This window comes from Anolis carolinensis, chromosome 3, assembly GCF_035594765.1.
Source record: "Anolis carolinensis isolate JA03-04 chromosome 3, rAnoCar3.1.pri, whole genome shotgun sequence".
Taxonomy (NCBI): Eukaryota; Metazoa; Chordata; class Lepidosauria; order Squamata; family Dactyloidae; genus Anolis; species Anolis carolinensis.
In genome coordinates, this window is record NC_085843.1 from 17782024 (window position 1) to 17804942 (window position 22919).

The window sequence follows — 22919 nt, forward strand, 5'->3', positions numbered from 1 at the left end:
CAAGCTTGTTTCCTCCTCAACATGATATCCTTTAAAGCAGGGGTCCCCAAACTTTTTAAACTGGGGGCCAGGTCACGATTCTTCAGACTGTTGGAGGGCCGGACTATAGTTGGCCACCAAGCAATAATAATAATAATAATAATAATAATAATAATAATAATAATAAGGATTGGAAGAGACCCTTTGGGCCATTAAGTCCAATCCCCTTCTGCTTTTGGGCACCAAAAGCACAAGCAAAGCACCCCCTGACAGATGGCCCCCAGCCTCAATGTTAATAATAATAATAATAATTGGAAGAGAAGAAGAGAACCCTTGGGTTAGCCCAACTCCCTTCTGCCTTTGTGCCGTGGGGGCCAGATAAATGGCTTCGATGGGCCGCATGTGGCCCCCGGGCCTTAGTTTGGGGACCCCTGCTTTAAAGTATTTAACCATGATTATCCTGTTATTTATTCCTCATGCTCTGTGCATTAGTGTAGAGACACTAAATACCCCCAGCTGCTTATTTAAGTTTTTTTTCTCCTTTTGCTGAGTTCCAGAGTAGTACTTCTTGCTCAATTCTCTCTATAACTGTTGAGCTATTATCTCCAGATGAACTCGTGCCTTCCAGAATACTTTCTCATTTCCCCACACACTTCAGTTTAAAGCCCTCTTGATCACGTTTGTGAGACTGTTAGCAAAAGTGTTCCTGCCAGTCGCTGAGAGATGCAATCCATATGTCAGAAGCCCAGTTATTAAACCTCAGACCATGGTCCAAGACAACTAATCATTCCCAGTAGCACTATCTGCAAAGCCAGTTGTTTGCTTCCATTATTTTTCTTTCCCTTCATGGGCTGTGTCTTGAACTCGGAGGAAAGGTGAAATGATAACCCACAAGACCCTTCAGTTTTCTACCCATAAGATTTTAAGGGAACTGGTGGTCCATTTCAGACTGAGTGACCTTGGGTAAGTCACACACTCTTGGTCCCAGAGAACCCTATAATATGTTTGTTTTAGGGTTGCCATAAGTTGGAAACAAAGACACAGAAGAACAGTAAAGGCTGAAGTGGAATGTGGTTTTTAGGGCACATTCTCTTTGTCTTTCTATCTCTTTGTTCATCTTTTCATCTATTTAACTTCATTCTGATCAAGAAGCACTCCATCCCTCTCCATTCTCTTCTTCTCTGTTTCTCTCAGTCAGAACAAACTCATGACAGCTGTCCTTTGGGGCTCTTTCACACTACCGAATTAAAGCACCATGTAACTGTCACTGTAACTGCCTTGGTTGCATCCTGTGGAATCCTGGGTTTGTAGTTTGGCTAAGGTCTAGAGGTTTTTGTCACATAATTCTAAATGCCCCCCAAGCTACAAATTCCAGTATTCTGTAAGATGGAACCAAAGCAATTCAAGTGGAATCATAAGACTATATTTTTTGTAGTGTGGAAAGAAAGGCCTCTGACTAGTTTCATGTTTGCCCATGGATTACCTTCTTTTGGTTGAGATCACGTTCCAAAGACTGAAGGCAAATTTCTGACTATCAGGAAATCATCTCCTGTCATGACAAATCTATTGATTAGACATCATCCAGTTGTACTCTACCAGTTCCCACTCACAAAAGACCCATACATAAGAAGATTGAAATACTGTGTATTTCAGAAGGTGACCAAGCTGGGCTTTTCAACTGTCATAACTGGCAGGAGGACATGGAAGATAACATCTTGATTAACATCTCTGCTGGTCATATGAACCAGAACAAAGGCTATCTTCAACTAATGGGTTGGATGGAATGGTGGACAAATTTAATTTACAAAGAAAGAAAAAGAGTTATATAGAAAGAACATTGTATTTGTGGAGAGGAGAGATCATGAAGGGGCTGGATTAAACAAAGATATAGGTTAAAACATTTGTTTTCCTAAATTCCAAAATCTGAAATACTCCAAAATTCCAAATTATCCAAATAGGTAGCTAAGATAGTGAGACCTTGCTCTTAGTGCTTCAGTGAACACATACTTTGTTTCCTGTAGAAAGGTATCAAAATATAAAATTAAGGCTATGTGTACAAGGTATACATGAAACATAAATCGATTCCATGTTAGACTTGGGTCCTATGCCCAAGATTATGTAAATGCAACTATAGGTATCCCAAAATCTGAAAATATCTGAAATCCAAGCTGGTCCCAAACATTTCAGATAAATGATACTCATACTCTGTTGTTAAAACAGAGATTATTACAATGCCAGATCTATGAGGCTGGACTGCCATAATGTTACGGAACATGACATTTAACCCACCAGATACTGGGGGAGTCTGTCAGAAGTGGGTGGTTCAAAAGATGGAAGTGGAGGTGGGCGTTTTGTAAATTTGGAGTCATATTTATGGACATGACAGATGGACCCTGAACAAACAATAGATGCTGTGGGCAAATGGCTGCGCTAGAAAGTTTGGCAATCAGAGTAAAACATTTTGTGCAGCCAAAACAGATTATATTAGCATCCTCAATGTGTGGCATACCTGTTTGTGAACTCAAATCACATCATACCGCTTCTGAACTTTTGGATGACCTCTCATAACAGCAACATTTCTAATACATTAAATATATAATTTCTTAATATTAGAGGTTATCTTCCTGTCCATTAAATTAGTTTGCAAGGGAGAAGGAATGGTAGGGCTCGAAACATATTGGTAAATCCCAACAAATACAGACTTTTAATTATTTTTTCAATTATTAATTAACATAACCCATAGATAATCTAGTTGAGGCTAACAATAGAATTCAGACCTAGGTTTTCCCCCATTCATTAAAAATAAATGTTTTGGTAATTCACCATAACAGATTGAGTACCCCTTATCTAGAAATGCTTGGGACCAGACATGTTTTGAATTTCAGATTTTTCTAAAATTTTGGAACATTTGCATATACATGTTGAGATACCTTGAAGGTGGCACCCAAGTCTAAAAATAAAAATGTTTTGTGTTTCATATAAACACATAACCTGAAAGTAATAGTATGTGCAATATTTTAAATACTTTTGCGTACTAAACAAAGTTTGTGTACTTTAAGCCATCAAAAAGCCGAAATGCAACTTTCTCAGCCACCCATGTGGGCAATTTTGGATTCTGGAGATTTTAGATTTCCAGATAAAGAATTCTGAACTCATATTATAATGGAAATGTTATAATTTACTCCGGTAGAGTAAACCTGTGTTGAATAACACAGAAATGCAAGACCTGTGGCCCCTCCATACTACGCATTTATAGCACTATTAATCCACTTTAACTGCCTTAGCCCCATCCTGTGGAATTCTGAGATTTGTACAACGATCACGCTCTTACTGAAAATTCTAATATTCTTACCTACTCTGCAAATTCCTTAACTTTGTGGATGTTGTCATAACATTTAAGATAGAATTGTATTGCTATAATTATGTAATGTGAATGGACTGAATTTAAAGATTGTAGTGAAATATATATACCTATTGAATATCTATTGTATCTGTCTTCTATCTTTCTTTAAAGAATTTTGTAGCAGTGAGGAAGTGTTTAACAAAAACGCAACATTTAAATATTTTCCTATTTAAAAAGAGTGATCATGCAATGCATTCCTTTGACTCCTACTACTTTCTGTTTAAAGTGATACACACCAGTGTCGTCCCATAGGTACTGTTGCTTGAAAACACATAAGATAATCATTTTTGTTTGCGAAATCTTGATTTTTGGAAAAATATAGGGACAGCTATGTGTTTATAAGTTTATAAGAAGACAGTAGAGCTAGAGAAAAGGAGAGAAAGGAAAAATGAAGCACCAATTAGACAGCTTGAATGAACTGGTCTTCAAGGGTTTGAAAAGATCAAACCATACCTAATTGGTTTAAGCGGCCAATATGGTTGACTATGGAATACTTTCCCTTCTTGGGTAATTTTTTCTGGCAGGCTGTAATGCATTCTGTTAAAACATATCAGTGTTTTCCAGAAGACTGATTCTCCCTAATACTTTAGTAGTATTCACATACTTTGGCAACTGTCATTTGAAGCTCTGCGGTTTCTCGAAGGAAATAGCGAGGTTTTGTCTACAAAACTAGTACAAGAAATTCAGACAAAAGTATCATTGGCCCATTGTTGTTGTTTTCTTTTTAATATGCTGCTCAGCTTGCTTCTGGTTTCATCCAGAGATTTCATATTTTCCGATTAAGCTAAACAGAACACTTCTAAGAATTGTTTTTCTATGTTTTTTTAAAAGATTTCCAAGTTGAGACATTGGTGTTAACCACACTTCCAAACACTGCTTTAAATATTACAGGATGTTGCTGTAGGAATTAGCATTCAGCCAATCTGTAGGATAGTATCCACAATTTCTTAGATTAAAATTTGAAGCATGTTCTAGTTTTATATGACAACATATGTACACTCACATAAGTACAGGCAGTCCTGGAGGGTTTTTTAAATGAAAAATTGCAAGTTGCTTCAGGTGTGAGACAACTGGCTGTCTACAAGGACGTTGCCCAGGGGACGGCTGGATGATTTGATGTTTTACCATCCTTGTGGAAGGCTTCTCTCATGTCCCTACATGGGGAGCCGGAGCTGTGCTGTCCCAGATTCGAACCAGCAACCTTCAGGTCAACAATCCAGCCTCCAGGTCAGCACTTCTACTGGCACAAGGGTTTAACCCATTGCACCACCGGGGGCTTCTGTACTCCCTAAGTTACAGTCATTCGACTTACAAATGACTCATAGTTATGAACGGGAGTGAGACATCAGGAAGTGAGAGAAATCTACGCCTCGGGAGGAAAATTTAACCCTGAAAGCGTTATCATGGGGAAAAGGTATCTCCACTGAAGCTTTATCACCAATCCTTGTTTACACAACAAGCCACATTTTTCAAAATCCGATTGCTACAGGGACAGAAAGTAAAGTGAAATCTTCAGAACAGGTACCGCAAAACAAACACCATAGGGGTATTGACTCTTCCTTATGCTATCCAAAGCTTTATGGAAAAACCCCAGTTTTGGTTGGAGTTACACTTAAAAAACTATCTGTTTTAACTTACATAGAAATTCAACTTAAGAACAATCCTACAGAACCTATTTTATTCATAACTTGGGGACTGCCTGTACAAACATTTGAACAAACACGTGAACATAATTTCCAGCCCATAAATGTACACATGTATGAAGGAAACTTCACCACCCTCTAAGGCTGTGTATTCCTCCATTGAGCAGCTGTTACTCTCAGGAGATTATTCCTAATTTTTACATGGAATCTTATTTCCTGCAATTTTAATCCATTGCTTTGTGTCTTAGACCCCTTCCACACAGCTGAATAAAATCCCACATTTTCTGCCTTGAACTAGAATATATGGCAGTGTGGACACAGATAACCCAGTTCAAAGCAGATATTACTGGATTTTCTGCCTTGATATGCTGGGATATAGGGCTGTGTGGAAGGGCCCTTAGTCTTCAGAGCAGCAGGAAAAAACCCTGCTCCTCCTCAATGTGACATTCTTTCAAATGTTTAAAAAGGCTGCCATGTCCTCTCATCCCCTTTTTCTCCAAGTTAAACATACCAAGCTGCTCATCTTAGGGCTTGGCTTCCAAACCATTGATCGTTTTGGTCACCCTTTTCTGTACATATTCAGAGAGTCTATCATGATTTCAAGTGAATGCACATATTTTAGCAATGGCGATGGGCAGGTCTGCTGCAAATGGGCCACTGCCACCATTCCCTTTTCCTTGAAGTCATCTGGACTTGTGTTGCTACCGTTGCCACTTCCAAATGGCCGTAGAGCTTCATCAGTAGAAGCAAGAAGGAAAGGGGAATCAGCTCTGTATTCATCTAGGAGAGGTGATGGGTACAGGGATAATAAGGTGATGGTCCAGTGTGACCAGTGTAGATACTGACCCTCCACCATTGTGGGTGTGCGGCCACCTCCAAACCTGACCAGATCGGTGTAGATCTTGGGACATAGGCAGGGTCAGCTCAGATTATCATTTGGATCCGAGATTTCAATGAATACTAGGTGCTGCGGTTGTATTTCAGGGGAAGGAACTGGCAAAATCCCTCTGAGTATTTCATGCCTATGACAACTCTGGAAGTCATGAGGTTGCCATAATTCAACAGGAGACTTGAAGGCATATGCACCCACAAATAATTAAACAGTTGCCTGGCTCAGTTGATGTGTTTTTATTTTGCACTGAATGAATGATGGTCTTGAAAGAGAGCTGTCACTGGGGAAATCAAAGACTTGCTGAAGCGTGGCAGTGATCTTCACATTGTCATGTTCAGAGTCATTCTGGGTCTAATGCTGGACTACTGCTGGGCAGAGTTAATATTATGGCTGTCAGATGGATGGGTATTTTTCTCTATGGGTCCCAGTGTGCCATAGATGGCATTTGAGGCTGTCAGTGTTGACTTCTGAACTGGTTTAAAGATTGCGGAACAAATCCAACATTTGTTAACCGATTAGAACAAACTTGTAACTTGTAAGGTTTTAACAGATCAGCCCAATGATGGGGGTAATAAGGCTCCTAGGATCACTTCCTGAACCACTATCACACCTATTATTAAAATAGATCCAAAAAATATGCCCCTCCCCTATTTCTTTGCTTACATTCAGGTTACAGTTGGCCCCATACATTTGCAGGTTTGACATGTGCGGATTTGATTATTTATGGATTTGATTCATATGCTCTCTCAAGGAATATTGCAGTCCTCAGGTACAAGTCAAGGATAATGTGCATTGATATCATTTACTATATTTCTGCAATATTTTTGTCTTTGTTGCTTTAATTTTAGTTTTTATTCAAAACTTTATCATCAATAAACAATTACAGACACTCTACACAGAGCCATATCCTTGCCTGTAGGTAATTATAACAGCTGAAATCCCTGATCTGAATTTAATTATTGTATTCATATGCTTCCTTTTTCCTGGATTGGGACCCAAGGCAGCTCTCAAAATATTAAGCTAAAGACAACATCATTCTAAAATACCGTTAAAACCATCACATTAAAACAAACATGTTAAGAAAACAAGAGAAAATCATTAAAAGCATAGAAAGGTCAAGCATAAAACATCATCCCCATTCCATAGGAAGCCAACCTGCAATCAATTACCTATTAAAAGCCTGTTAAACAGAAAAGTGAAAAGTAAAATTCATAAAGAATAGCTTTCAAAATCCATCTTATCAAACAACTCCAGAAGAAAAACAACTTTGTGGGATAAAATTATAGTGTTGGAAAAGACCACAAGGGGCATCCAGTGCAACCCCCTGCCATGCAGGAAAACAAAGAGCTCTCCCAACAGATGGCCACCCAGTCTCCGTTTAGAAACCTGTAAAGAAGGAGACTCCACTCTGCTTCAAGACAGCATTTTCAACTTTTAAATGGCATTTAGCCTTAGGACATTATCCTAATGTTTAGGTGTAAATACTTTGCCTGAATTTTGAATCCATTGCTATGTGTGTTAAGGCACATCTGCACTCACCCTTTATCCTGGGCCCAATCCAGGGTGTTGAATTTGGATCAGCCCCAGGATGGCTCTGAATGTTAGCTGACCAACCACTATGGAGTCAGCAAGGAGTCCTAACCATCCATTGATGTGAAACCTCGTTGGTGCTACCAAACAGCCATCCTTATTGTTTGCCTCCCATTCTTGTCATAGCAACATGGCTAGTGTTTGTGGCTTGTCACCTGGAATGAGGTAGGCTTACATAGGGCCAAAGTCATGTTTGCTCTGGATTCTCAGGGAGAACTTTTGTTGGCGCAGTTCAAATCTGCCTTGGTTCACATTAGCCTGAATCAGCTCCATGCATCTTGCAGCCACCATGGAGCTGATTCATCTCCTTTTCAGGATAATGGGTCAGTATAGATGTGCACCGAGTCTCTGGAAACAGTGGAAAATAAGCTTCAGTATAACATCCTTTCAAATAGTTAAGCATGGCTATCATGTCTGCTCTTACCTTCTCTTCTCCAGGCTAAACATTCCCACCACCCTATGTTGCTCCACATGGTGCATGGTTTCCAGACATTTTACTTTTTTGTTCACTCTTCTTTGGAAACATTCTGTCTTCTCAATATTCTTCTTGAATTGTGGTGCCCAGAACTGAACTATTATTCTAGGTGGGGTCTGACCAACACAGAATGGTACTATCACTTCCCTTAATCTAGGCACTATATTCCTATTGTTGCATATTTATTATCATTATTTACTTATTCTATTTATACCCCACCTTTCTCTACCCCGAAGGGGACTCAAGGCAGCTTACATGTGGCAATTATATTGGAACCACATTGACTTTTGTGTCTTGGAAAGCATACTTTCCTCTGTCTTGTCATTAGGTTGTTGACTTCTACACATAAACCTCTTCATTGTGGATCTAGGCATAAATCTTTTTATATCCAAACTAGTTTTGTTTGTTCTCTCCTTATGAAGAGTAGGTACTCTTCAGATGTCTCTTTATACGTGATTTGCTAATAGAGTTTGTGGCATTTTGTTGAGAACTACTTCCATGCAGTCAGGCCCACATTGTTGGGTCTAGCCTGCTCATTACAAAACAGAAATATCCTAGAGCGCTGTGACCTGCTCTAAAAGGACAATGCTGTTTCAAGCTCTGTTAATGAGAAGTCCATGGCATACATATGATAAGCTTTGTCATCTTTTGTCTGCAGATCATAGACCCTGCATTTTAATTTACTATCCATAATGCTTTCTTAATGAGTTCCAGTGGATAACCATTGAAACATGCCACTGCAGCTGCTGATGTGATTACGGGAGAGAGTCCATTATTTGATTTACGTGATAGTCCGTTATGGTAACTAATATCTAAGGATGGCATACAATAGGCAGTAAAGCAGGAGGCAGGAGATATTCCATTTAAACTTAGCTGGCAAAGGAATACGAAGCTAAATCAATTTATTTTTCCCATATGTGTGCAAGCTGCTAATTGAAATCTTGTGGAATTACGGTGGGTGCTTAAATCCTTGTAGGACTGCAGTGTGGGGTTTTTTTTTCTGCAAAGTTCAAGCAAAACCAATAATGTAAGAAGGTTGGGAATCTTCTCTGCCCTCCCACTCCCCTCCCATTACACTCCTTCTGAATGCAAATTACTTTTCTGTATTGGTGTACAGAAGCGCCATTACTGTACAGTCTTCAAAATAGAAACAGATGGAGGAGATAAAGCAACAAAAACAGATGGGCAGAACGTGCAATTGTACAATAAAAATAATGTTTCAGTGATGTTTTGGGGAGGCTGTTTTGATTTGCGGCTTTTATTTTGTCCTCATTTGGCAGTGCAGTATAAACTTAAAAGTCTCCACCCAGTCTGCAATATACTTGCTGTGATGCCACCTTGAGGCATACTGGTTCAGTTGGAAGAAATCCAGTTGCTGTCTGCCTGATAAAGTATCAGGGTTGGATATTAATTGTGTACAGTATATGTCCCTTAAAGTTGCCTTATGTTGACTCCATGAACTTTTAGACAAGAAATACTCAGAAGTGGTTTTGCCAGTTCCTTCCTCTGAAACAGAGTCAACAGTACATAGTATTATTGGTGGCTTCTCATCTAACCAGAGCTGACTGTGCTTAGCTTTCAAGATCCAAAAAGGTCTGATGATTTTAGGGTATTCAGGTTGTTTTGCTGTTTTTTTTTTCATGTCAAGAGTGACTTGAGAAACTGCAAGTTCCTTCTGGTGTGAGAGAATTGGCTGTCTGCAATGAGGTGGCCCAGGGGACGCCCAGATTTTTGATGTTTTATCATCCTTGTGGGAGGCTTCTCTCATGTCCTCGCATGGGGAGCTGAAACTGTCAGAGGGAGCTCACCTGCTCTCCCCAGATTCAAACCACAGACCTGTTGGTCAGCAGTCCTGCTGGCACAAGTGTTTAACTAATTGTGCAACCAGAGGCTCAGTTTTGTTGGTGCCTTGCGTGGACATCTATCATGGCAAACCTCTGCTTAGTTTCCAAGATCAGATGGGATCAATGCCTTTAGGATATTTAGCCATCAGATCTAAATTGCTCTAGTCAAATAGGGATGTATGAAAATGAAAATTCCAGACATATTTTAGGATTTTTACCGGACAATTTCCACATCACAGGCAGTCCCCGAGTTACGGACAAGATAGCTGCATTTGTATGTATGTCGGAACTGGTACATTTTTAAGTGTAACTCAAGTCACACATGCTCGCATGCGCACACACACATACACACACACACACATATATATTAACACATATACTGGGTTAACATCCCTATATTGTTGTTTTATTGTCTAGACCCCTGTTCAGAAGATTTCACCCTACTTTCTACTCCTGTGATAATTGGATTTTCAAAATATTGGGTTATTGCAGTGATAAAGCTTCAGTGGAGATATCTTTCTCCCATGATAACCCTTACAGGGGTGAATTTTCCTTCCTACAGGTAGATTTCTTCTTGCTTCCTGTTGACTCACCTCTGTTTGTAACTAGGTGTTGTGTGTTAATAGGTGCTTGTAACTTGGGGACAACCTGTATATTTGAGTGTTGCAATTCTCCCAAGTGACTGTTAATGCAGTACACATCTAAAGTACAAGGTTACCAGAGTTTGATACCACTTCAGCTGCCATTGTTGCATCGCATGGTTTCTAGGATTTTTAATTTTTAATCTTTTTTTTTGGAAGCAACATATATATATATATATATATATATATATATATATATATATATATATATAAAAGGACCAAGAAAAAAGTGCAAAATAGAACAGCATGAAGGATTGCCATGTCTTTTACAGTATTTCTAATTCAAGTGTGAACACACTAAAAGGAGGACATGAGCCCAGAGCATGAACCTGGCAAAAGAAGACACTTGCGGACTTTAATTTTTAATCTTGACATATTCCCAGCCAGCTCACCCAGGACCTCATCAGACGAAGTGAATTCAGCATGTTTTCACCCTGTCTAGAGGACGGAGCCCACGCCGAACATTATACAACATCATGTGACTTCCAGCGGAGGCCCCACTCCCAATGGAGCCAGCACAGGGCCTCTTTGTGAGAGTGACACTTTCCCCATGTGATGGGAAAGTGTTGCGGAGAGGGAGCTGCGCACAGGGCACGATTCCCTTTTTCCTCCCGGATGCCATGCAAAACGGGACACTTCACCTGGCCTTTATGATGAGGCCACCAGACTACAAATCCCCAATATTTATCCACAAAAGTTATAGCATTATAAAAATACTATAATTATCAAATGTGAAAGAGATCTTCAATTGCATTAATAGAATAATAGTTTCCAAATGCAAATAAATTATTCCCTTCTGTGTTTCTCAAAGCTTGCCTAGGATGGTTCTGATCACCCCAGTTCAAGAATAGACAAATGGTTAAGGAGCTCAAAGGTACATAGAAAAAAATGTTCCAAGACAATAATAATAATAATAATAATAATAATAATAATAATAATACAGTAGAGTCTCACTTATCCAACATAAACCGGCCGGCAGAATGTTGGATAAGCGAATATGTTGGATAATGAGGGATCAAGGAAAAGCCTATTAAACATCAAATTAGGTTATGATTTTACAAATTAAGCACCAAAACATCATGTTATACAACAAATTTGACAGAAAAAGTAGTTCAATACACAGTAATGCTATGTAGTAATTACTGTATTTATGAATTCAGCACCAATATATATATTGAAAACATTGACTACAAAAATGCATTGAATAATCCAGAATGTTGGATAAGCGAGTGTTGGATAAGTGAGACTCTACTATAATAATAATAATAATAATAATAATAATAATAATAATAATAATAATAATAATAATTTATTTATTACCTGCCTTTCCTCATAGCTTGTGGAAAACAAGTCCTGCAAGGAAAAGCTGAAAGGACTATTCATGCGAAAGATCAATAGATATCTTCAGAGATTGGAGAAGTTTTTAAACTATGTGACCAAGAATATCCAAGGGAGTCCAAAATTTATTCAAAAGTAAATTTTCCAACTCTGAAAATACTTGGAAAGCTGTGACATAAAAGCGGCAAGGATTTTTTTTCCTCCATAACCCAGAAGGCAGGGTTAGATTCAAGTTTAAGATAGCAAATGGGCAAATTTGTAATTCAATATTAGGAACAAAATATTTGAAAGTATGAACCATACAAGGAGTAGGTGGTATTGAGTTCCAACCAGATTTCTTGCTCTAAGCCTGAATTTGGGCTAGTGGTCAACAAACAGGCTTACTAATTTAGTGGTACTAAAAAAGAGAAGAGAGGATAGAGGTGTTCACATATTTAGATGACATGTTGGTAAAAATAAAAAGCATAGCCTTGTTAGTCTGGATCTATATGCAGAAGAGGGTGTGACATAAGGCTGCCTCTAGTGCCGGGGCTAGGGTCAGAGGAAATAGCCCAAGGGACCACATCTGGCCCATAGGCCTGGGTTTGCCTATACCTGAATTACACTATAGAATTATGGTTATTCAGTCTGGAACCACTTAAATTGCCATGGATCAATTATGGAATTTGTAGTTTAGCCTTCTCTTCCAACTTGTTCTGGTACCTCACCAAACTACAAATCCCAGAATTCCACAGTTTTGAGCCATGGCAGTTCATGTCGTGTCAAACCACTTTAATTCTACAGTATAGATGCACCCCAAGACTAGGCTCTGTAAAATAGAAGGCATGACTACTCTAACAGATAGGCCCTTGCCAACACGATTGCTTCTTTATTGCATAGCGCTTATTGGGCATTCAATGAACTTGTGTAAGGATTTACAAATGGAGAGTCAATGATAAAAAAAAATCACAAAATGGCTTGACGGAAGTATAACTCACAATTGTGGACGTGGGGTGAAGTCGTCATTGGACAAAGAATATCTGCTGGTTTAGCTTTTTTCATTTTCAGCAGTTTGGGTCTAAGGGGAAAGAGCGCACGTCAGCTTTAATGCTAATATAATGTGCTTTTCCCCAATAAATCTATATTAACACAATTTAAATTGACAAGCCATAAACTACCTTCTGATGGAGAGTAATACACAGCAGAAAGAGTGAAAGAGAGCAAAAGAGTGGGAATAACAGCTCTCTCCCCCCACCCTCTGCATCTGAGCTAATGGGACACACTGTGTTGCTAAATTATTGCCATTTATTGTTTACAAAGGTAATTAGGAAAAAGATTGCTTCACATTAAGTGTAGCAAAAATGAGAGCTCCTTATAGCTCTTGTTTATAAAGCAGCCCTCTTTGCACTTATTTGCCAACTGGAATTATTTTGTTTCCCAATGTCCCATCTGTCTTTTCTTAGCCAAACAAAAGGGAATGGGGGGACCTGTGCGCTATGCATAGTGATAATTGAGCTGCTTGATGGATGAAAGGCGAAGTTCCTCTAACTATTCATGTGTCTGAGGTCCTTACAAGGTTGCCTTCTTTGATAGTTTAGTGGAGAAAACTTCAGAACATGCTCAAGTTCCAACTTGAGCATATTCTGTATGGAAGTGTTACCTTTTTTGTTGTTATGTGCCCCCAAGTTAGCTCCAACATATGGACATCCTATCATAGAGTTTTCTTGACATGATATATTCAGAGAAAACTGTCCATTGTCTTCTTCTAAGATTATGAGAGTGGGACTTGCCCAAGGTCACCTGGTAAGTTCCATAATTGATTTAGAGATTCAAACCCTGATATCAAGGAGCCCAAGTACAACATGCCAACTCCTACATCATGGTTTTTATTAGGGCATTAAAAAGCCCCACAAGCATGGGAAGCAACCAAGACCTCCAGGGATTTTTTTTTCAAGTGAGATGTTAGGGGAACCAGGTGAGAACGAAGTGGTCTTAAGAATTGTGTCTGCACTATGGCAAAATAGGATTTGCTAACTCTCAGATTGGGACCCAGAAGGTGCTTCCCAATGGCGCTTCCACATCCTGGAGAGAAGTGACCAGTGGGGTGTCACAGGGTTCTGCCCTGGGTCCAGGGATATTCAACATCTTTATCAATGACTTGGACGACAGAATAGAAGGCATGCTTATCAAATTTGCAGGTAGCACAAATTGGGAGGGATAGTTTATTGCCCTAGAAACAGGATCAGAATCCAACATGACCTTAACAGAAGAGAAGGCAGGGGCAAAACTTACAAAATGAATTTCAACAGGAGAAAATGTAAGGTACTACTTGTCTGGATGTATTTTTTTATTTATGCCAGTGCCCTACCACCTAAAGAAGTTAGGTTGGTGTAAATATCAGACAGAATCTTTTCTGATTTTTTTATTCCCTCCCTAGATAGAGATAAGATTGCCTCCTCCGTAGCTTTAGGCAAACTGCAAAAACATGTGTTTCCACCTGTCATTTGAGTGACTTACATTGAAAAGTTTCCCAGGGTGACAAATTAAAATACGAAAATGTCATAATAAATGGATAACATAAAAAATAGAGTTGGATTAGCTGTATTATAATTTATTGTGACAGTTGAATGTTTTAATTTGTTATCTAGGGAAAATGGGGGGAGGGTATTGAACAGCAACTAATACAGGCATGGACACACATTCACAAACAAACACAAATAGAATCATAGAATAGTAGAGTTGGAAAGACCTCATGGGCCATCCAGTCCACCCCCTGCCAAGAAGCAGGAAATCGCATTCAAAGCACCCCCGACAGATGGCCATCCAGCCTCCAAAGAAGGAGCCTCCACCACAGTCCGGGGGAGAGAGTTCCACTGTCGAACAGCCCTCATAGTGAGGAAGTTCTTCCTGATGTTCAGGAGATTCCACACTGTCTGGCAGTGTGCAATGGTATTTTCCATAATTCTAGTTTGTTAGTCATGGCATACTTTATAGTTCTCTATTGCATTCTACAGACCACCCAGATATAAATCACTCTCTCACGGCCATTGACCATTGCTGGTGTTGATCTACAAAGCCATATATGACTTTGGGCCAAGTTATCTGAAAGAGCATCTCCTCCCATGTGAGTCCTCCAGAAATTTGAGCTCTTTAGAGGAGACCCTTTTGTATGCGCCAATACCTCTTGAAGATAGGTGGTGGCTACAAATAACGGCTTAACTGTGAAACTCATTTCCGAGGATATTAGGTTAGACTTATCACTGTTAAGCTTTCAACAGACAACTAAAACAGTGATATTCCAAATGGGTTTTAATGTTTGAAACTGCTGTTTTAAACTACACTATAGAACTGTTTTAAACTGCATTGGGGAGTCTTTCAATTTTCTGTACTGTTTTATTAGGTTTTTATTTGTTCATTGCCTCAGGAGCCTTTATCGGCTAGGACACAATACAGAAATACTTTAAGTAAATTAAGTAAATTATAAATAAATCAAGAGCATGTACCAAATTATAAGAAGTGTACATTTGGAACCCTGGGACCAGTTGGTTTCAAAGTAGGGCCATTTTGAGGGAGCTGGTTAAATCCTGGAATCCTCATGATGGGCTTAATGCAAAATTAGTACAGTAGAGTCTCACTTATCCAACATAAACGGGCCAGCAGAACGTTGGATAAGCGAATATGTTGGATAATAAGGAGAGATTAAGAAAAAGCCCATTAAACATCAAATTAGGTTATGATTTTACAAATTAAGCACCAAAACATCATGTTATACAACACATTTGACAGAAAAAGTAGTTCAATACGCAGTAATGCTATGTAGTAATTACTGTATTTACAAATTTAGCACAAAAATATCATGATATATTGAAAACATTGTCTACAAAAATGCGTTGGATAATCCAGAACGTTGGATAAGCGAGTGTTGGATAAGTGAGACTCTACTGTACCTTTGTTTTGGTATGCTTATACAAAATACAGAGACATAGTCTAATTCTCCACCAATTAAGTTATCATGAGTGCTTTGGATATTACAGCCTATTTTATTATTGGGAATAATAACCATTGTTGCTTAAAAACACTTGAAAGGTGTTTGTCTCTATTCCAGAAGGAGTCGTTGCCTAAGCTTGGAAAGGCAAAGCACACAGTAGTGGTGATCCCTCCCTTAGTAGGGAGGTGAGCTCGATCTGGGTTTTGGTCAGAACTTTACAGGATCTGTCAAAAAAAGGTGAACCCCATCCTCAAAATAAGATCAGTACCTTGGATAGCTCCATTACCTTCACCTTAGCAGAGACACAACAGCTTGGGATGCCTTCAACTACCATATGTTCATGTTTAATTACCATTTACAAGAACATGAATTTTGCCAGTGGGAGCTATCCAGCAACTCTGAGGTCATATAAACTAATTCATTTCAGCTTTCATTGTGCGTAGATCTGAAATTAAATAACTGAAAGCAAGCATCAGGGGATTTCTTTCTATTTGTGCTTATTAGACTTAATGCAAATCTAAAAATTTACATTAAAAATGCACACTTTCAAAACTCATGTGTGTGGTTTCCTAAAGGTAATGTTACCCTGTTGTATTTAGAAGCAAATTTGCCATTGGTTATTTAGGTTTCTCTGGAAATAGAATTGCCCTCTCATTTCTCTAAAATCGCTTCTCTGGGTAATATACATCCATGAGTCATTGAGCTTGGATCAAAAATAGAACTATCATCCTTTTCTTTAAAAAATCTTTTGTTGGCAGTCAGAATATAGAGAGGCTGCAATGGATTGAAGCCATGGATCTTACTTTCTTAACTTTCTCTTTTAAAGAAGCTTTGAAGTTATGCTGACATGGTGATCTTTTATGAAACATGATGTAGAAATGTGACTCACACACATTGTGACTAAGGCAAATGATGAAGAAATTGCTGTGATATTCTTCCTCATGGAATCATAGAGTTGGAAGAGACCTTCTGGGTCATCAATTAACAATATTAAAGCCAAAAGAGGTGTCTCTGTGTGTGTATTTCTCCCTTTCATTTTCTTGCACATACAAGCACATACTGGTAACCATGCTCCCAATGTGAAAATAATTTTTAAATTAGGACCACCCTCCTGCTAGCAATCCCCCGGGATTCAAGAGAAGTCAATGCCCTCAAGATAGATGGTTGAAAAGCCACAATTTCCAGATAGGAGGTACATGGCAGAGTTACCTCCTAGTCCCCAAGAATATTGCCACCTCAAGACACAATGCCTTGGAGAAATTCTTGGATGTTGCAAAGGCCTTTTTTGGAGTAAAGGACTTCTCATGATGAGTATTTCTGCTGGAAACCTCTAACAGCTAGACCTAGGATGGGCTCAAAAGTGCTTGCCCTGCGGACATGAGTCTGAGGGTAGAGAAACTGATAGAGCAATTCATTCACAAGCGGAAATTTGTTAGCTGTTAACATTATGAAATTCTTGTTTCCTTTTGTATTTTCTTGTTCTGGGCTGTTATAAGAATTATACAACCAGTGCTTCATATTCATGGGTTTAACTTGGGTGGATTTGATTGGTCACAGAGTTTTGGGGCCCTTCTATGCATGGCTGAAAACCTGGAAGTAACCAGATTAAAGGGAAGGGTGATTAAGCGATGTTTAGCCAAAGTGTGGGCAGAATTAGGTTAACAGCTGAAAAACACGTGTTAAAAAGGTGCACGTATGTGATGACTCATGGGCCATGTAGTCCCGTTCCCAGTACTATTGTGGCAGATGAAGAGGAAAACTTGGGTTTCCCACCGTTTCAGCCAGAATTGGAGCCCTTGCACCTGCAAGATGTTTGCCCACCAGAAGTCAGCCAAACAAGCCTTGAGCAGAAATCTCCCCCATTTTCTCGCCGGGATTATTATAATCGAGATAGAGGCGCTCGGGAAGCGACTCGCAGGAGCGCCAGGATAGCTGCCAGACAATTAGCTGATTAAGTCTGTTTCCCTTGGGAAACTTTAAGGAGTCATGCATCTGGACACAGTATGGGTTTCGTTTCTTGTTCCCCAGGGAAAGTGTTCCTTGGCGGGAAAACAAGATCCTATATAGGTGTTTGCCCGCAAAGAAATCCTTGCGGAGTCAATTCGTCACCTTGTGGAGTGAGATCGTGTGTGGACTACGCTACTCCTGTCCCTTGCCTCCAGGACCAAGTTCCAAGCCTTGTTTCTCGGATCTTGTTCTAGCATCAAGCTTTCCTTGTTTCCGCGGACCTTGTTCTTGTTTCTTGCCTCTTGCTGCCATGTTTCAAGCCTTGTTTGCCAAGAATCTAGTTTGCTTCCAGCATTGTTTGCCAAGCTACATTGGACTAAAGGACCCTGTCATTTCCCCACACTTTGCTTGGCAAAGTGTGTGTTTCGGTTATTGGATTACAACTTTGGACTCTAATATCACATATTGGACATTGTTTTCCTGGACTATATTTGACCTTTCCTGAAAGGTCTACTTCTGGACTATATTCTACACTTGCTTTTATTGACTTTATATAATTCTTTAATAAAGATATTAGATAGATTCTGGTCTCTGCGTATGGTTATTGGTGCTCTGTAGCCTGGGTCCTGACAACTTAAAACCTGATTCCACCTGAAAAATGTACACCTTCACATGATTGTATATCCCTTCCCCTATGTGGACTGTGCCAGTACATGTGATTTTTAAAACAGCTGATCAGCTGATCGGGGTGTTCAAAAATGGAGACATGGACACACAGGTGGCTCAATGGAAGCACAAGAGGAAAGCAGTTAGAACTCTCTGAAACACTTTCTTTTAAACTTTATAATATAAAGCAGAGCTTGAATTAACAATTGGGTGAAAAGAAAGATAAGAAATCTGCTTATGTTTCCATTAAGATATTTGCATGTGCACATATGAAGTCCAGTGCATAATGGAGTGTCTGTTTAAAAAAAAAAAAAAAAAACAACTTCCACCGGATGTTCCCCCTGTTTATCTTCCATCTTGATTTGTTCCAAAGAAATATGTGAGGATGGCGGGGGACCATTTCCTAGGATTGACAGGTCTGAGTGTGGATCTGATCTCAGGTCTCGGGATTTTTTGCCCCAAATTTAAAACATTCATTTTGGCACTGTCTGGAAGCACCCTTGATTAATATCATTGCTCTAGGAGTTGCCCTTGAGGATCTAGAGACCTTGTGAAACCATTCGTGCTGCAAAAGTAGAGTGGTTTGATACTGTCTTAAGTGTCATGGCTCCATCCTATGGAATCCAGAAATTTGTAGTTTGTTGTGTCACTAGATTGCTGTCTGTCAGAGAAGGATAAATATCTCACAAAAATAAATCCTAGAATTCCATAGCCCTGAGCCATGGTAGTTAATGCTATATTAAGCTTCTATAATTCTTTGATGTGGATAAAACTCCTTAAAATTCTGCTCTGTGGCTTTCTTGATTGTGTCCATTCACCTGCAAAGCAGTTTTCTCCCTTTCCTACTCCCTTCTACTTTGCTAAGCATTGTCAGCTTTTCCAGTGAGTCATGTTTTCTCATGGTCTGGCTATGGAACAATATTTTGTCTCTTTGTCCATCTCCACCCCAGGGAATGAAATGTCAGCATCAGCAAAAAATGAATTTGGATTGAAACCATTCAGAGCAAATTATTAGGTTTTTTGATAGTATTTTAACCCACAATCTCCCCAATCTGTAAATGTCTCTGTCAGAAATCCAGGACACTTGGGCATTCTCACTGATTACTGGATGTAGGAACATAAGAAAAGACAAACGATATCAGTTTACTTATCTGTCTTGTCCAGAGTACTGCCTTCTGAATGGATCCAACTGTTTCCTGCAGCTAGTTTCCATTAGTTTGCATGTGGGGCATACCCAAGTTTCATGTACTTACTGACATATGTAAAGCCATTACAAGTTTGTCACTAGAGACAGAACATTTATAACATCTTTCTATTTTCTGCACTGGACTCTATGGATCACTGAGCTTACATATTCAGCTTCAAGTTAAAAGGTGTTGTCCTGCAAGGATGAGATATGAAGTGTTATTTATTGATGAGTGTATATCAACCAGCCCAGAGAAGGCACCCAATGTCTGTGGGTGGTAGGGGGGCACTTGCTAATAAGAAATCTTTGAGTACCTGGCAAATATGTCAACAGAAATATTCAAGAGAAGAGATAAACAGATGTAGGAAACAACAGCTAGGAAAGCTGACATATAATTTTTGCAGTGCAGATTTGAATGGTTGCTCCCAATATGTAGATGGTTGTCAGCAGTTACCTTAAGCAGACCTGTCCCTTGTTTAAAAGCTCAGACACCTTTATGTTATGTGGGTCTGGATCTCACAGGTACAATTTATTTGTGAAAGGAGAAGTAATAAATTTAGTCAGCTGCATGCCTGGAACCAATATTTGCTATTTGTGTTTTTAATCAGAGATTTAAAAAAATGGATACAAGTTGAGTCTCTCCAATCCAGAAATCCAGAATACTCCAAAACTTGAAACATTTTGCCACCCACTTCCATTCTGGGGAAAGAAACCCTGACATATGAAAGAAAAAAAGAGGACTCCATTTATATAAACCCTCTGTAAAAATTAGATATTTCAGATGCTTCCATATTCCCTTTCTGCATAGCCAATGGAAACACGGTGTATCAAGATCCCAAGAGGAAAAACTCACCTGATCCTGGATGTGTGACTAGCCCCCTTTCCCCCATCTCTCATTCACTATGTATATACAAATACAGTGTTTCCAAAATCTGGGGGTGAGGGATAAAAAACCCCAAAAATCTATTGCCCTAAGTATTTGGATAAGAAAGGCTCAATCTGTACTTTTGAGTGCCCCTCCCTTTTGTCCTTATGCTATGAAAAACAAGTTAAGATTGTGAGTCTTGGTGTGTAAGTCATCTTTTGCTTTAACTAATGTATGAGAAGATACTAATTCAGATAGCAATTAATGCACATTTACATAAAGTAAATAATATAGTTCTATGTTAATGGGCATTGACATGTTAAATAACTGCATTAGCACCCTTCACAATTTGAAAGTGAATTTGTTATTTTATAAACAAAAGTGTATTATGTCTAGTTATTTAAGTATACAGTTTTATTTGGAATACTGAAATAGTTTATTCATGCAATACTTCCATTTTTGTCCAAATTACATTTTTAAATGTTTGTATTTTGTTACAAATTGAGCTATGAGGTCCTGAAATGTAAGGAACACCAAAACTGTAACAAACCTCTTTTTTTACTTCCAATTTATGAACAGCAAGAACAAAATAATAAATATAGATGAAATGAGCAGCATTGGCAAAACAAAGTATTTCCTAATCTTCCATAGTGTTGACCTCGTATAAATTATTAATTCCTACAAAAAGAATAGGAAATAATCAAGTGATAGTTATGCTTTCCTATTTTGTATTGATTAATGTAGTGAGTGGGTTTCTCTAGGGAAGCTTGGTTAGAATTTCTGCATGCATTTGGCATTATATTTTTTCCCCAATTCTACCTGTGAAATCTAATAATGCCCCAGTACAAGTTCAGAGGACTACCTAGACAATTCATCCTACTATCATCCCATTAATATAAGTTGTTTTTAGTAGGGCTGTGTGAATTTTGAAATGATTGAGGATTTAATCACTTTTAAGAGGAATAGTTCATAAATGTAAAATAGATTATATTCTAACTATATTAACTCAGTGAAATTTCTTCAAGTGTTTTCAGCTACTGTTGATGACTTTGTCATCATTGATAACCACTGTATTAATATTTCTGTAGGGTCATTAAGGGGCATCTTCCAGAATAATAGAGATACCTGTTCTCCTTTGACATGAGGAGATGAAGAACAGGAGTAAGAGAAAGATGGAGGCATGGGCAAAAAATGAATGTGTGTAAATTTAGTTACATATACCTTGTAGCACAATTTTATTAATTTTTACTTGGAAGTAAGCCCAATTAATCTCTTTGGGACTTAAGTGTGCCTCAGATTTCAGCTTCATACTTTTTTGTTTTGCAGCGAGTGAGAACTTCCATCATATACTCCCTCACTTTACCAATTTCTGGCTTCAATTACAAAAGAAATGGCTATCTGTCTGAATTCTCCCACTGCTAGAGTGATCTCATTTTCCTTCTTCCTCCCATTAGTTTCATTATAGCCTCCAGGCTACAAAATCCCCAATTATTTGACGATTCTCCTGAGCTGCCCGATTCATCCCTTTTCCTCCTTGGACCGTGGCAAGCCCACCACTGTTGGCAAGGCGTGTCTGCATTATTTCCGATCACTAGTCAAAGCGTTCTCCGTCTCCCCTCATCTCCCCTCCGGATGGAGCCTCAGCCTTTTGTGAAAGCTGATCTCAGAATGAATGAGTGGAGTAATTAAAGACAACCATATGCTGTACAACAGAGACATCAGGAGTCAGGTGTGATGTTGTGCAGAATGCACCAACTGTTACTGTAAATTGCCAGATGCAACCTGAGTGGCCCTTGGCCCAGAGGAGAACTGTGTTAATTTAGCTCTCCCCAATTGAGGAGAAGTGGGGGGAAATACTGGGCCTGTAGACTTCTGCATAGGATCACCCTAATAAGTATGTTAAAAATAAAAATAAAAGGCTTTACAGTGCCTGGTTCTGCCAACGAGGGAATGGAGTCTCTTGTTTTAGAAAATCTAATTCAGAAATCGTATGCAGAGATAATACGGATTTTTGGTTCTTTGCCAGCATTAGCAGGTGAAGTAACTGAGAATGCTAAGGCTCAAAATGTTCATGATGACTTATTTAAATTAGGATCCAACACAATGAGAATCTGTGTATGTGGTATGAAAAAGGAATGATAAATTGCTCCCATCTGATTATAGTGCTATAATTGTATAGTGGCCATTCCACACTGTACAATTATAGCACTGTGATTGGATTTTAACTGATGTGGCAGCATCCTCTGGAACTCTAGGACTTATAGTCTAAGGAGGAATGTTCAGAATTCCTAGATAAGTTGATCTTGAACCTTACCAACAGGATTCTACTGGATACGGCCATGGCAATTATGGTGGAGTCATAGTAATATAATTTTGTAGTATGAAAGGCTGCTTGTCTCTTCATAAATCAGTAAGTTCACCTTTCTTATACCTTCAATGGTATAATGATGTCAAGGGATCCAGTGTGAGATGGAAAAATAGCA

At 38.9% G+C, this 22919-nt stretch overlaps 1 protein-coding gene across 10 annotated transcripts in view; it reads left to right on the forward strand.

Moving 5' to 3' along the window:
• Nucleotides 1-22919, forward strand: part of fat3 (FAT atypical cadherin 3) — a 572050-nt gene that overhangs the window by 258824 nt on the left and 290307 nt on the right. The window lies entirely within an intron of this gene.